Genomic DNA, 13682 nt, shown 5'->3' with positions numbered 1-13682 from the left:
TATTAGGGGTGACTATTGGGGAAACAACTATTGGATCACACTCCATGATGTGGGGGTATGATGACACACTAAATGGGTGTGACACACTTGGGGGAAACAACTATTGATGTCCATGGGGGGTATGATGACACACTAAATATTAGGGGTGACTATTGGATCACTCCATGATGTGGGGGTATGATGACACACCAAATATTAGGGTGACTGACTTGACTATTGGGGGAACAACTATTGGATCACTCCATGATGTGGGGGTATGATGACACACTAAATATTAGGGGTGACTATTGGGGAAACAACTATTGGATCAGCTCCATGATGTGGGGGTATGATGACACACTAAATATTAGGGGTGACTATTGGGGAAACAACTGGATCACTCCATGATGTGGGGGTATGATGACACACTAAATATTAGGGGTGACTATTGGGGGAACAACTATTGGATCACTCCATGATGTGGGGTATGATGACACACTAAATATTAGGGGTGACTATTGGGGGAACAACTATTGGATCACCCATGATGTGGGGTGATGTTGGATCAAGCTCCATGATGTGGGGTATGATGACACACTAAATATTAGGGGTGACTATTGGGGAAACAACTATTGGATCACTCCATGATGTGGGGGGTATGATGACACACTAAATATTAGGGGTGACTATTGGATCACTCCATGATGTGGGGGGGTATGATGACACACTAAATATTAGGGGTGACTATTGGGGAAACAACTATTGGATCACTCCATGATGTGGGGGTATGATGACACACTAAATATTAGGGGTGACTATTGGATCAACTCCATGATGTGGGGGTATGATGACACACTAAATATTAGGGGACTATTGGGGAAACAACTATTGGATCACTCCATGATGTGGGGGTATGATGACACACTAAATATTAGGGGTGACTATTGGATCACTATTGATGTGGGGTATGATGACACCTAAATATTAGGGGTGACTATTGGGGATGTCACTCCATGATGTGGGGGTATGATGACACACTAAATATTAGGGGTGACTATTGGATCACTCCATGATGTGGGGGTATGATGACACACTAAATATTAGGGGTGACTATTGGGGGGGAAACAACTATTGGATCACTCCATGATGTGGGGGTATGATGACATACTAAATATTAGGGTTGACTATTGAGGGGGAAACAACTATTGGATCACTCCATGATGTGGGGGTATGATGACACACTAAATATTAGGGGTGACTATTGGGGGGGAAACAACTATTGCAATAGCTATAGTCTATTGCGGCCAACTATTGCGGCCAACTAATGCTGCCAACTATTGCGGCCAACTATTGCAATAGTTTTTTTTTCTCCTTGAATTGGCTCACTTGAAGTCATTTCCCAAATGAATGTATAGTTTATATGATATATAAAGTAGTTTCAGTCTCTTTTGATAACGGACAAGACACTTGAAACCCAGTTCAAGTTTGTTTAAGAGGTAACAGGGACGGATAACTCTAAATCAAAGTGAACAAATCTGTTACTTCCTGTATTTAGCGCTGCGCATTTATCAACGGAAGTCAATTACTAAACTATCGATAGTCACACATAGTATCGATGCATCGATAGTTTTTCATTTCTACCATTGATTAATTGCTATTGGAGACTCAACAACTGCAATCCTTCGATAGTTGAAATTGTATTGTAAATGTCCTACTATATGTCAAGTCACCGATCATGTCACGAGGCCTGACAACCATCACGGTGGTTGTCCAGATGCGGGACATGTACTGTGTGCTGTCGTGTGTATGCTATGTATCAGAATAGATCATATTTATAGCTGATGATCAACATCTGTTCAGTATTGCTTGGTGACCAATCACCATGATATTTTGTGTTCAGGAGTCTCATTGTCGACAGCTAGTCCATGTCCCATTACTGAGAAATTACAGATTCATAAAATGAAGACGATTTATCCATGAAGACGACCAATAATGCATCTAATGTTGATCATCTGCTAATCAGAACCAGAAGATGTAAGATATAAGACCCAGCCTCTGAGGTGGTCACAGCAGAACACCATGGCCACCTCCTGACCTGGGTCCACTGGGGGGAACCAGCAAGTGACCGACTGACTGACTGAGTTTGGTTTTACGCCGCTTTTAGCGGGTCTTTGGCGTGACGAGCCAACGCTTTAACCACTGGGCTACCCCACCAGCAAGTGAAGGATGGTCACATGTATGTAGTCCTACAGAACACTGTCAACAACATACTGCTTCCTCCGTGAAGTACACCACAAGCACTGAAGCAATCTGCTTGGACATTTTAAAATTCCAAACTGTTTCCTATTTTGGGGGAAGTATTAAGGATGGAACAGTGTCAGAAAGTCCATTCTGCTACTTCAGATCACGCTTGTATCTATGATCTCACTGTGGGTACAACGTCAGATCACACTTGTATCTATGATCTCACTGTGGGTACAACGTCAGATCACACTTGTATCTATGATCTCACTGTGGGTACAACGTCAGATCACACTTGTATCTATGACCTCACTGTGGGTACAACGTCAGATCTCACTTGTATCTAATAACTCCCGAGGACATTCCCTGAACTGTTGAGTATTCAACGGAAAATAAATCTTAATAGTTCACATTTTTACTTTGTTTGGAAATTGCTGAAGATTTTCGGGCAGTCAGTTGTCTTTTCTGTAATATTGCCAATATTGTTGAGTCTGCTGCCATAACTCTTGTAATGTGTCTAGTTCATATACAAACTTGTGAATGGAAAGTAGTGGATAATATGTCTGTAGCCTTTAAAAAAATGTTAACACTTCTGAAATCTGGCAATAATCAGAAAAGGTATGAGTGAAGGCGACCGCCATGAACAACGTCTCTACCTTCGTAACTGGCGTATCCGTTATTGCGAATCCTGTCAAGTGATTGCGGAAGTGCTCCACTCATCGTATCCGACTCACATGACTAGCCAACATACTGCTGATGTAGCTCCACTTGAAACTCAACAATAGTCCTTTGTAACAAAAAACTCACATCTCCATCAATCCTTAACATCAATAGTAATTTCATCCGCTTATGAATTTTCACAAAGTTAGATTATATAATTGGCAAAGTAAATTCTGAAAAGGAATGGTCAAGGTAAAATAAGTTTTATTTTGTGTTTTACATATTTACTCATTCTTCCATCGTTCTGTTCTTGATTACGTTAAAAAATTTATGCTTGATGTGATAACAAGAAAAATAAGTTTAAATAAAATGTGCAATTTTTAATTTTCTGTTGCAAGTAAAAGTTCCTATTTCAGGCAGGATGAAGATGCGTGGGGGGAAGTGTGGACACTGTGCTGCTGGTGTGTGATTTGTGGGGTGCTTCAACAGGCTCACGGTAGCCACTCATCACAACCGCATGGTCAGTATTCCAAAGGGAGATAACTTTTATCTCTCACGCCGGCAATCACTTTTGGTATCAGGTCTTAACAATTGACACTATCTTCCTTACCCTCCCAGAATCATTGCTGCCATCGGTGTACAAGCAGCCAATACAAGAATGTTGACATCTGCCCAGTAAGTCTGAACACACATACTGTCATATATTGTGTTGATGTCTTGATCGAGGAACTCTACTCTACTCAAAATCTAACAACTTTATTCTTATAATCTTATTGTATCAACTCAATATATTTCAAACGAACCAGAAATGACATGAAAACTGACAAAGATAACATTTTAGATGAGGGAAAGTAACTAGTATCACAACAGGTCACTTAATGGTTAATAGGGTGTGAGTTGAATTCCATGAATGGTTGTGGTGGCCTTGCACTGTTGGGAGTTGTGACAGGTGGCAGCAACAATACAGATTTCCATGACATTATCACTGTGAGGAGCTTGCACATTTGGTAGTCAGCTTGGGCGACAGCTATGCACAGAAACACCTTGTACTATAAGGTGGTCCAACCTCTACATTAAGCAAAAACACTATATTTTGTATATGCCTCGTTGCAGAATAACCAGTGGTTGTTGCACAGGATGTCAGATTGTGCAGACTTGTAATATTCAGTATACAGCAGTCATGTAATCATGCCTCAAGTATACAGTGAGTCATGTTCACCAAAACAGATTCTGTAAACACCTCCCCTCCTTCCATACCATGAAAAACAAATAAAACACAAACAAAACACTCACCATCATGTGATGAAATTTACATATTTATTATCCTTGTCCATCAAAGTACATGACCAGAATATCCCCATGTCGTCATGATGTGTAATAGCAACATGGTCTCTTATAAATACATGTAACCCTTTATCCATCATCCCAACCTCAGATTGCAAAAACAAATTATTTGAAATGAAAATGGAACTATTTTTCTTTCATTGATACCCCCTGAAATACACTTGTGGTAAATGTCTGTGTGTGTTTTTCATGACTCCTCCTAAGTCCTGCACAATCCTGTAATAAATGACAAGTCCAGTACGCAAGTGTCAAGCATAACACACTCCCCTTGAAACATGCCATTAACTTAGTTTCAATCTGTTCACTTTGTCAAACACAGCACCAAACAACAGCTGAATACCAATGACTCGTTAATCGTCTCAGAACACACATGTGATTATTTCCCCATCTCGTTCTGACATAAACTGCAAATAAAACACAGAATATTCACTCCAGGTGATGTGTCATTCCACTTGAGCTGAGAATCTGCACAAGAGCTCTAGAGTGGACGAGGAGCCACTTAAAGCCCTTTTGACACATTTACAGCTGTGGATCAAGTGGAGACAACTCTGTCGGCACTGGAGGCTGACAAATTGTGTGGGTCACCGTTTACATAATCCATCATCAATACACAACCCAATGTTGAATGTGTTCAAACCATGTGATATCTGTTGAATTTACTTAGAAGAGAAAAAGAAAGATCTTTCTGTGTCCATGTTTTAACATGCAGAAGGAAAACGACCAGATATACTTAAAGCAAATAGTAGGATATTTCCCTACCGTTCTGAATCAACCAGGATGTAAGTGATAAAACGAAGTCTCACTGTGGCTCCAGCTATAACTGACGGAAACACCTGACACAGACATCTCTTTGGTTGGCAAATCCAATTAGATTTTGTCAAACAAAGGCCAAAAGGTCTGAATAAAGCTGTTGGTTATTCCATAATGGTATGAAATTGAAACCTTTGTGGTAGATTACTGTTTTTGACTACTAACACATAATTACACCTTGTATTGTATACAGACCACAGCTGCTGGTACTCCTACACACAGTGGCAGGTTTCCATCGTACTGGTGGAAATCCTGAGATACAGGCTTGTGCTGGTATTTGCTATGAGATGCATCATATCATGTTTAAAAAGATCCTGGACCCGGTTACTACCTGCTCCCTGTTGTAGAAGAATGATGGTGGTCTTTTTTTATACAAGTCACAGATCCTTTACACTGTTTCAGCATTTCTGAGCAGCAAACAAGAAATCATAGTATTTCAACAGTCACAAGTATTTCTGCAACAGTGTGACATCAGTCACAAGTATTTCTGCAACAGTGTGACATCAGTCACAAGTATTTCTTCAACAGTGATATCCATCACAAGTATTTCTTCAACAGTGTGACATCAGTCACAAGTATTTCTTCAACAGTGATATCCATCACAAGTATTTCTTCAACAGTGTGACATCAGTCACAAGTATTTCTTCAAGAGTATGACAGTTGTCACATTGTATTACTTAAATACTATGACAGCAGTTAATTGTTTCACTTCAATACCATATCTTCAATATCCCACATCCTACAGACCTGACTTGTCTCACATACTACGGGCTTGTCTCACATCCTACAGGCTTGTCTCACATCCTATAGACTTGCCCCACATCCTGCAGACTTGTCTCACATCTTACAGACCTGACTTGTCTCACATCCAACATACTTTTCTCACATCCTACATACCCGATTGTCTCACATCCTGCAGACTTGCCCCACATCCTACAGACCTGACTTGTCTCACATCCAACATACTTTTCTCACATCCTACATACCCGATTGTCTCACATCCTACAGACTTGCCTCACATCCTACAGGCTTGTCTCACATCCTACAAACTTGACTCACATCCTACATGCTTGTCCCACATCCTACAGACTTGTCTCACATCCTACAGACTTGTCACACATTATACAGACTTGTCTCACATCTTACAGACCTGACTTGTCTCACATCCAACATACTTTTCTCACATCCTACATACCCGATTGTCCCACATCCTGCAGACTTGTCTCACATCTTACAGACCTGACTTGTCTCACATCCAACATACTTTTCTCACATCCTACATACCCGATTGTCTCACATCCTACAGACTTGCCTCACATCCTACAGGCTTGTCTCACATCCTACAAACTTGACTCACATCCTACATGCTTGTCCCACATCCTACAGACTTGTCTCACATCCTACAGACTTGTCACACATTATACAGACTTGTCTCACATCATACGGACTTGCCCCACATCCTACAGACCTGTCTCATATCCTACATACTTTTCTCACATCCTACATACCTGACTTGTCTCATATCCTACAGACTTGTCTCACATCCTACAGACTTGACTCACATCCTACAGGCTTGTCCCACATCCTACAGACTTGTCTCACATCCTACAGACTTCACTCACATCCTACAGGCTTGTCCCACATCCTACTGACTTGTCCCACATCCTACAGACTTGTACCACGTCCTACAGACTTGTTTCACATCCTACAGACTTGACTCACATCCTACAGGCTTGTCCCACATCCTACAGACTTGTCTCACATCCTACAGACTTGTTTCACATCCTACAGGCTTGTCTCACATCCTACAGACTTGTCTCACATCCTACAGACTTGTCTCATTGTCTCTCATCCTACAGACTTGTCTCACATCCTACAGGCTTGTCCCACATCCTACAGGCTTGACTCACATCCTACAGGCTTGTCCCACATCCTACAGACTTGTTTCACATCCTACAGACTTGTTTCACATCCTATAGGCTTGGCTCACATCCTACAGGCTTGTCCCACATCCTACAGACTTGTCTCACATCCTACAGGCTTGTCTCACATCCTACAGGCTTGTCTCACATCCTACAGGCTTGTCCCACATCCTACAGACTTGTCTCACATCCTACAGAAGTGACTCACATCCTACAGGCTTGTCCCGCATCCTACAGACTTGTCTCACATCCTACAGTCTTGTCCCACATCCTACAGACTTGACTCACATCCTACAGGCTTGTCCCACATCCTACAGACTTATTGTCCCACATCCTACAGACTTGTTTCACATCCTACAGACCTGTCTCATATCCTACATACTTTTCTCACATCCTACAGACCTGACTTGTCTCACATCCTACAGACTTGTCTCAGATCCTACAGACTTGTTTCACATCCTACAGACTTGTCTCATATCCTACATACCTTTCTCACATCCTACATACCTGACTTCTCTCACATCCTACAGACTTGTCTCATATCCCACATACTTTTCTCACATCCTACAGACCTGACTTGTCTCACATCCTACAGACTTGCCTCACATCCAACAGACTTACCCCACATCCTACATACCTAACTTGCCAAACATCTTACACAGACCTGACTTGCCTCACATCCTACAGACTTACCCCACATCCTACAGACCTAAATGCCAAACATCTTACACAGACCTGACTTGCCTCACATCCTACAGACTTACTCCACATCCTACAGACCTAACTTGCCAAACATCTTACACAGACCTGACTTGCCTCACATCCTACAGACTTACTCCACATCCTACAGACCTAACTTGCCAAACATCTTACACAGACCTGATATGCCTCACATCCTACAGACTTACTCCACATCCTACAGACCTAACTTGCCAAACATCTTACACAGACCTGACTTGCCTCACATCCTACAGACTTACCCCACATCCTACAGACCTAACTTGCCAAACATCTTACACAGACCTGACTTGCCTCACATCCTACAGACTTGCCTCACATCCTACAGACCTGACTTGTCCAACATCCTTCAGACTTGTCTCACATCCTACAGACTTGTCTCACATCCTACATACTTGTCTCACATCCTACAGACCTGACTTGTCTCACATCCTACAGACTTGTCCCACATCCTACAGACGTGTCCCACATCCTACAGACTTGTCCCACATCCTACATACTTGCCTCACATCCTACAGACTTGCCTCACATCCTACATACTTGCCTCACATCCTACAGACTCACATCCGAGACGTTTGTACATCCTATAGACCTGACATTGCCTAGCGGAGGATCAAGTACCAGCGAGGTGCACTCAGGCACAGATGGCACATTAAGCTGAGGCAAACCGTCTCATGTCCTCAAGTTTCTCAAAAACATTTCCTTAAATTTCTCATTTGATTTTACGTCAGTGTGTTTTGTGAGGCAAGTAACCTGAAGAAATCCTTCACAAGTCTGCTCCTAACAACCTCATTGTGGTCCGGTGAGAGGCTGTAAGCACTCTGAGCCAGACAGCAGGGCATTATCCATACAGTCTCATTACAGGAACAGGTGATTCCACCGGGGAACACCACCCTGTGTTTACATCACCCTCAACTTCTTCCACAGGCAGCAGGTGCAGTGTAACGCTACACTCTCCCTCTCTCTCAATAACGACATGTACTGCAACATACGCTCTGTCTCTCAATGAGTACATGTACTGCAACATACGCTCTATGTCTCTCAATGAGTACACTCACTGCAACACAATAAGCTATCGCTGATTGAGTACAATTAACACATCACTGGCTAAACTAAGTGTTATAACAATTAATACATCACTGGCTAACCTTAGTGTTATAATTATTGTAACCATTAAAAAATCACTGATAAACCTTAGTATTATAACAATTAATACATCACTGGCTAAACTAAGTGTTATAACAATTAATACATCACTGGCTAACCTTAGTGTTATAATACCATTAATACATCACTGACTAACCTAAGTGTTATAACAATTAATACATCACTGGCTAACCCAAGTGTTATAACAATTAATACATCACTGACTAACCTAAGTGTTAAAACCATTAATGCATCACTGGCTAACCTAAGTGTTATAAAACCATTAATACATCACTGGCTAACCTTAGTGCTATAACACCATTAATACATCACTGGCCAACCTAAGTGTTAAAACCATTAATACATCACTGGCTAACCCAAGTGTTATACTACCATTAATACATCACTGGCTAACCTAAGTGTTATAACCATCGATACATCACTGGCTAACCCAAGTGTTATAACAATTAATACAGCAATGGCTAACCTAAGTGTTATAACCATTAATACATCACTGGCTAACCTAAGTGTTATAACCATTAATACATCACTGGCTAACCTAAGTGTTATAATACAATTGATACACCACTGGCTAACCTAAGTGTTATAACAATTAATACATCACTGGCTAACCTAAGTGTTAACACCATTAATACATCACTGGCTAACCTAAGTGTTATAATACAATTGATACACCACTGGCTAACCTAAGTGTTATAACAATTAATACATCACTGGCTAACCTAAGTGTTATAACCATTAATACATCACTGGCTAACCTAAGTGTTATAACCATTAATACATCACTTAAGTAACCTTGGCATTATAACACAATTACTATATGAACAGGTAACCTTGGCATTATAACACATTTATTCTATCAACAGGTAAACCAACACCTGGAGTTGAGGAACTGTGGAGTGAGTGGCCAATACAGCTGCCTCCTGTATTGTTACATACATACAGATTCTGGGGGGTTATATTACACTGTGCAAATGTGGTAACTGAAGAAATAACATCTCAGGTGAGGTGTCAAATGTCAAGGAACCAGTGTTTCCTCCTTTCCGTCTAGGTCCAGTGACCGTGTCTGTAATTAGAGTAAGTAATTCAAGCTTCAGTAAGCCAGGCAGCAGCGACACTGGTGAACACATTGTACACAGCTACAGGTGACAACAGTGTGTATTTACAGTAATGTGACATCCAGCATCACCTTCTGTCCCTGCCATTCCTTTATCCTCCCTAAGTGGCAACTCTATCTACACTTGTAACTCAAGTAGACTTATGTCAAAGAGCTTTCAATGTAATACTCCCGGTGCTTAGTGACTGGAACCAGGAACATTTTTAACCTTTTCTTTGTGAATTATTACCACGCCACCAAACCACATTCACTCACATCTCACCACCAGCACAGATTGGGGTATAACAAGCACAGAATGTAGGATCATAAAACTAACAGTATATTAGGAAATCCAAAAACGTCCTTGATACACTGACCCCAAAAAACACTGTATTAACACTGTTTGTAATAACATCATCTACATCCTGTGACACATGTATCACCTAGATCCTGTGACACATGCTTCACCTGCATCCTGTGACACATGCTTCACCTGCATCCTGTGACACATGCTTCACCTGGATCCTGTGACAAATGCTTCACCTGGATCCTGTGACACATGCTTCACCTGCATCCTGTGACACATGCTTCACCTGCATCCTGTGACACATGCTTCACCTGGATCATGTGACACATGCTTCACCTGGATCATGTGACACATGCTTCACCTGCATCCTGTGACACATGCTTCACCTGCATCCTGTGATACATGCTTCACCTGGATCATGTGACACATGATTTACCTGCATCCTGTGACACATGATTCACCTGCATCCTGTGACACATGCTTCACCTGGATCATGTAACACATGATTTACCTGGATCCTGTGACACATGCTTCACCTGGATCCTGTGACACATGCTTCACCTGGATCCTGTGACACATGCTTCACCTGGATCCTGTGACACATGCTTCACCTGTATCCTGTGACACATGCTTCACCTGGATCCTGTGACACATGCTTCACATGGATCATGCATGCTTCACCTGCATCCTGTGACACATGCTTCACCTGCATCCTGAGACACATGCTTCACCTGCATCCTGTGACACATGCTTCACCTGCATCCTGTGACACATGCTTCACATGGATCATGTGACACATGATTTACCTGCATCCTGTGACACATGCTTCACATGGATCATGTGACACATGATTTACCTGCATCCTGTGACACATGCTTCACATGGATCATGTGACACATGCTTCACCTGCATCCTGTGACACATGCTTCACCTGGATCCTGTGACACATGCTTCACCTGGATCCTGTGACACATGATTTACCTGCATCCTGTGATACATGCTTCACCTGCATCCTGTGACACATGCTTCACTTGGATCATGTGACACATGATTTACCTGCATCCTGTGATACATGCTTCACATGGATCATGTGACACATGCTTCACCTGGATCATGTGACACATGATTTACCTGCATCCTGTGACACATGCTTCACCTGCATCCTGTGACACATGCTTCACCTGGATCATGTGACACATGCTTCACCTGGATCCTGTGAGACATGATAGGCCAGTCCCACAGGTGAGTATTGGTACCTGTGCAGGCCTAAACCCACCAGCAGGTGTCTCTGTATAGGCCCGTCCCTCTCACATGACCAGCTTAGCTTGTGCCTTTTTCCATGTCAACATTTAATTTAATCCCAAAGTAAAATGATACAATGGTGACTGAGTTTGTCTATTCTGTTATTGAACCCCTCAGTTCAGGGCGTACTAGGAGCAGTTCCCTTCCACCTGAAAGGAGCACCAGTCAACCCTACTGCACATGCAACACAGAGACTTCAATACAACTCTCTGTCTCTATTGAGTAGAACAGCCTTGTGGATAGAGGGTGTTAACCCTATGTGCAGGGACATGCCCGGTAGGACTATACAACTCAACAGGTAAAAACATGCAGGTAAATTCATAAAGATGTCAATCACACATATAGGTGTATGAAAAACATAAGTGAAATGTCTTGACTGACCTACTTGTAGAGATATTACAATTATAGTGATACAATTATATATCACCAGAGCTACAGGAGCTCACCTTCATGATTAAATAATCCTTTATGGAATGGTGAAGATATATTAAAAATATATCTTATTAAAAAAAACACTATCTAATACCAGGGCATTGTTTGCTGCACCTGTACAGGGATGTTCAGCCGGAGCCTCTTGTCATGCTATATTTGGGAAGCTAAAACAGACAAGCTGAGTGGCTCAGCTGTGAAAATATTAATGATAATGTTTGTTTTTTGTCTCTTGCCATGTTCTCAAATGCAGTATAGCCCTAGTGTATTTTCTGTTTGCTTCAGTAAAGTTATGTATGACATAAACAAGAGACATCAACAGATGACATGTCCCCCAAGTCTGCTGCAATTTGGCTGTTTACATGTCACAGTCTTATTGCTGGAATAGAGTTTACATGTCACAGTCTTATTGCTGGAACAGAGTTTACATGTCACAGTCTTATTGCTGGAACAGAGTTTACATGTCACAGTCTTATTGCTGGAACAGAGTTTACATGTCACAGAGTTATTGCTGGAACAGAGTTTACATGTCACTCTTATTGCTGGAACAGAGTTTACATGTCACAGTCTTATTGCTGGAACAGAGTTTACATGTCACAGTCTTATTGCTGGAACAGAGTTTACATGTCACAGTCTTATTGCTGGAACAGAGTTTACATGTCACAGTCTTATTGCTGGAACAGTTTATTGCTGGAACAGAGTTTACATGTCACAGTCTTATTGCTGGAACAGAGTTTACATGTCACAGTCTTATTGCTGGAACAGAGTTTACATGTCACAGTCTTATTGCTGGAACAGAGTTTACATGTCACAGTCTTATTGCTGGAACAGAGTTTACATGTCACAGTCTTATTGCTGGAACAGAGTTTACATGTCACAGTCTTATTGCTGGAACAGAGTTTACATGTCACAGTCTTATTGCTGGAACAGAGTTTACATGTCACAGTCTTATTGCTGGAACAGAGTTTACATGTCACAGTCTTATTGCTGGAACAGAGTTTACATGTCACAGTCTTATTGCTGGAACAGAGTTTACATGTCTACATGTCACAGTCTTATTGCTGGAACAGAGTTTACATGTCACAGAATTGCTGGAACAGAGTTTACATGTCACAGTCTTATTGCTGGAACAGAGTTTACATGTCACAGTCTTATTGCTGGAACAGAGTTTACATGTCACAGTCTTAGTTTAGCTTACATGTCACAGAGTTATTGCTGGAACAGAGTTTACATGTCAGTCTATTGCTGGAACAGAGTTTATGTCACAGTCTTATTGCTGAACAGAGTTTACATGTCACAGTCTTATTGCTGGAACAGAGTTTACATGTCACAGTCTTATTGCTGGAACAGAGTTTACATGTCACAGTTTACATTATTGCTGGAACAGAGTTTACATGTCACAGTCTTATTGCTGGAACAGAGTTTACATGTCACAGTCTTATTGCTGGAACAGAGTTTACATGTCACAGTCTTATTGCTGGAACAGAGTTTACATGTCACGGTCTTATTGCTGGAACAGAGTTTACATGTCACGGTCTTATTGCTGGAACAGAGTTTACATGTCACAGTCTTATTGCTGGAACAGAGTTTACATGTCACACAGTTATTGCTGGAACAGAGTTTACATGTCACAGAGTTATTGCTGGAACAGAGTTTACCAACAAACAACAAACATCCTACATCTAGT

The 13682-nt window shown here is 41.6% G+C and overlaps 1 protein-coding gene across 1 annotated transcript in view; it reads right to left on the bottom strand.

Moving 5' to 3' along the window:
- Positions 1 to 13682, bottom strand: part of LOC124280513 (hepatocyte nuclear factor 4-gamma-like) — a 94490-nt gene that overhangs the window by 56376 nt on the left and 24432 nt on the right. The window lies entirely within an intron of this gene.

Source organism: Haliotis rubra, unplaced genomic scaffold (assembly GCF_003918875.1).
Source record: "Haliotis rubra isolate DU_JTF1 unplaced genomic scaffold, ASM391887v1 Scf269, whole genome shotgun sequence".
NCBI lineage: Eukaryota > Metazoa > Mollusca > Gastropoda > Lepetellida > Haliotidae > Haliotis > Haliotis rubra.
This window is presented reverse-complemented; position numbering and strand designations above follow the sequence as displayed.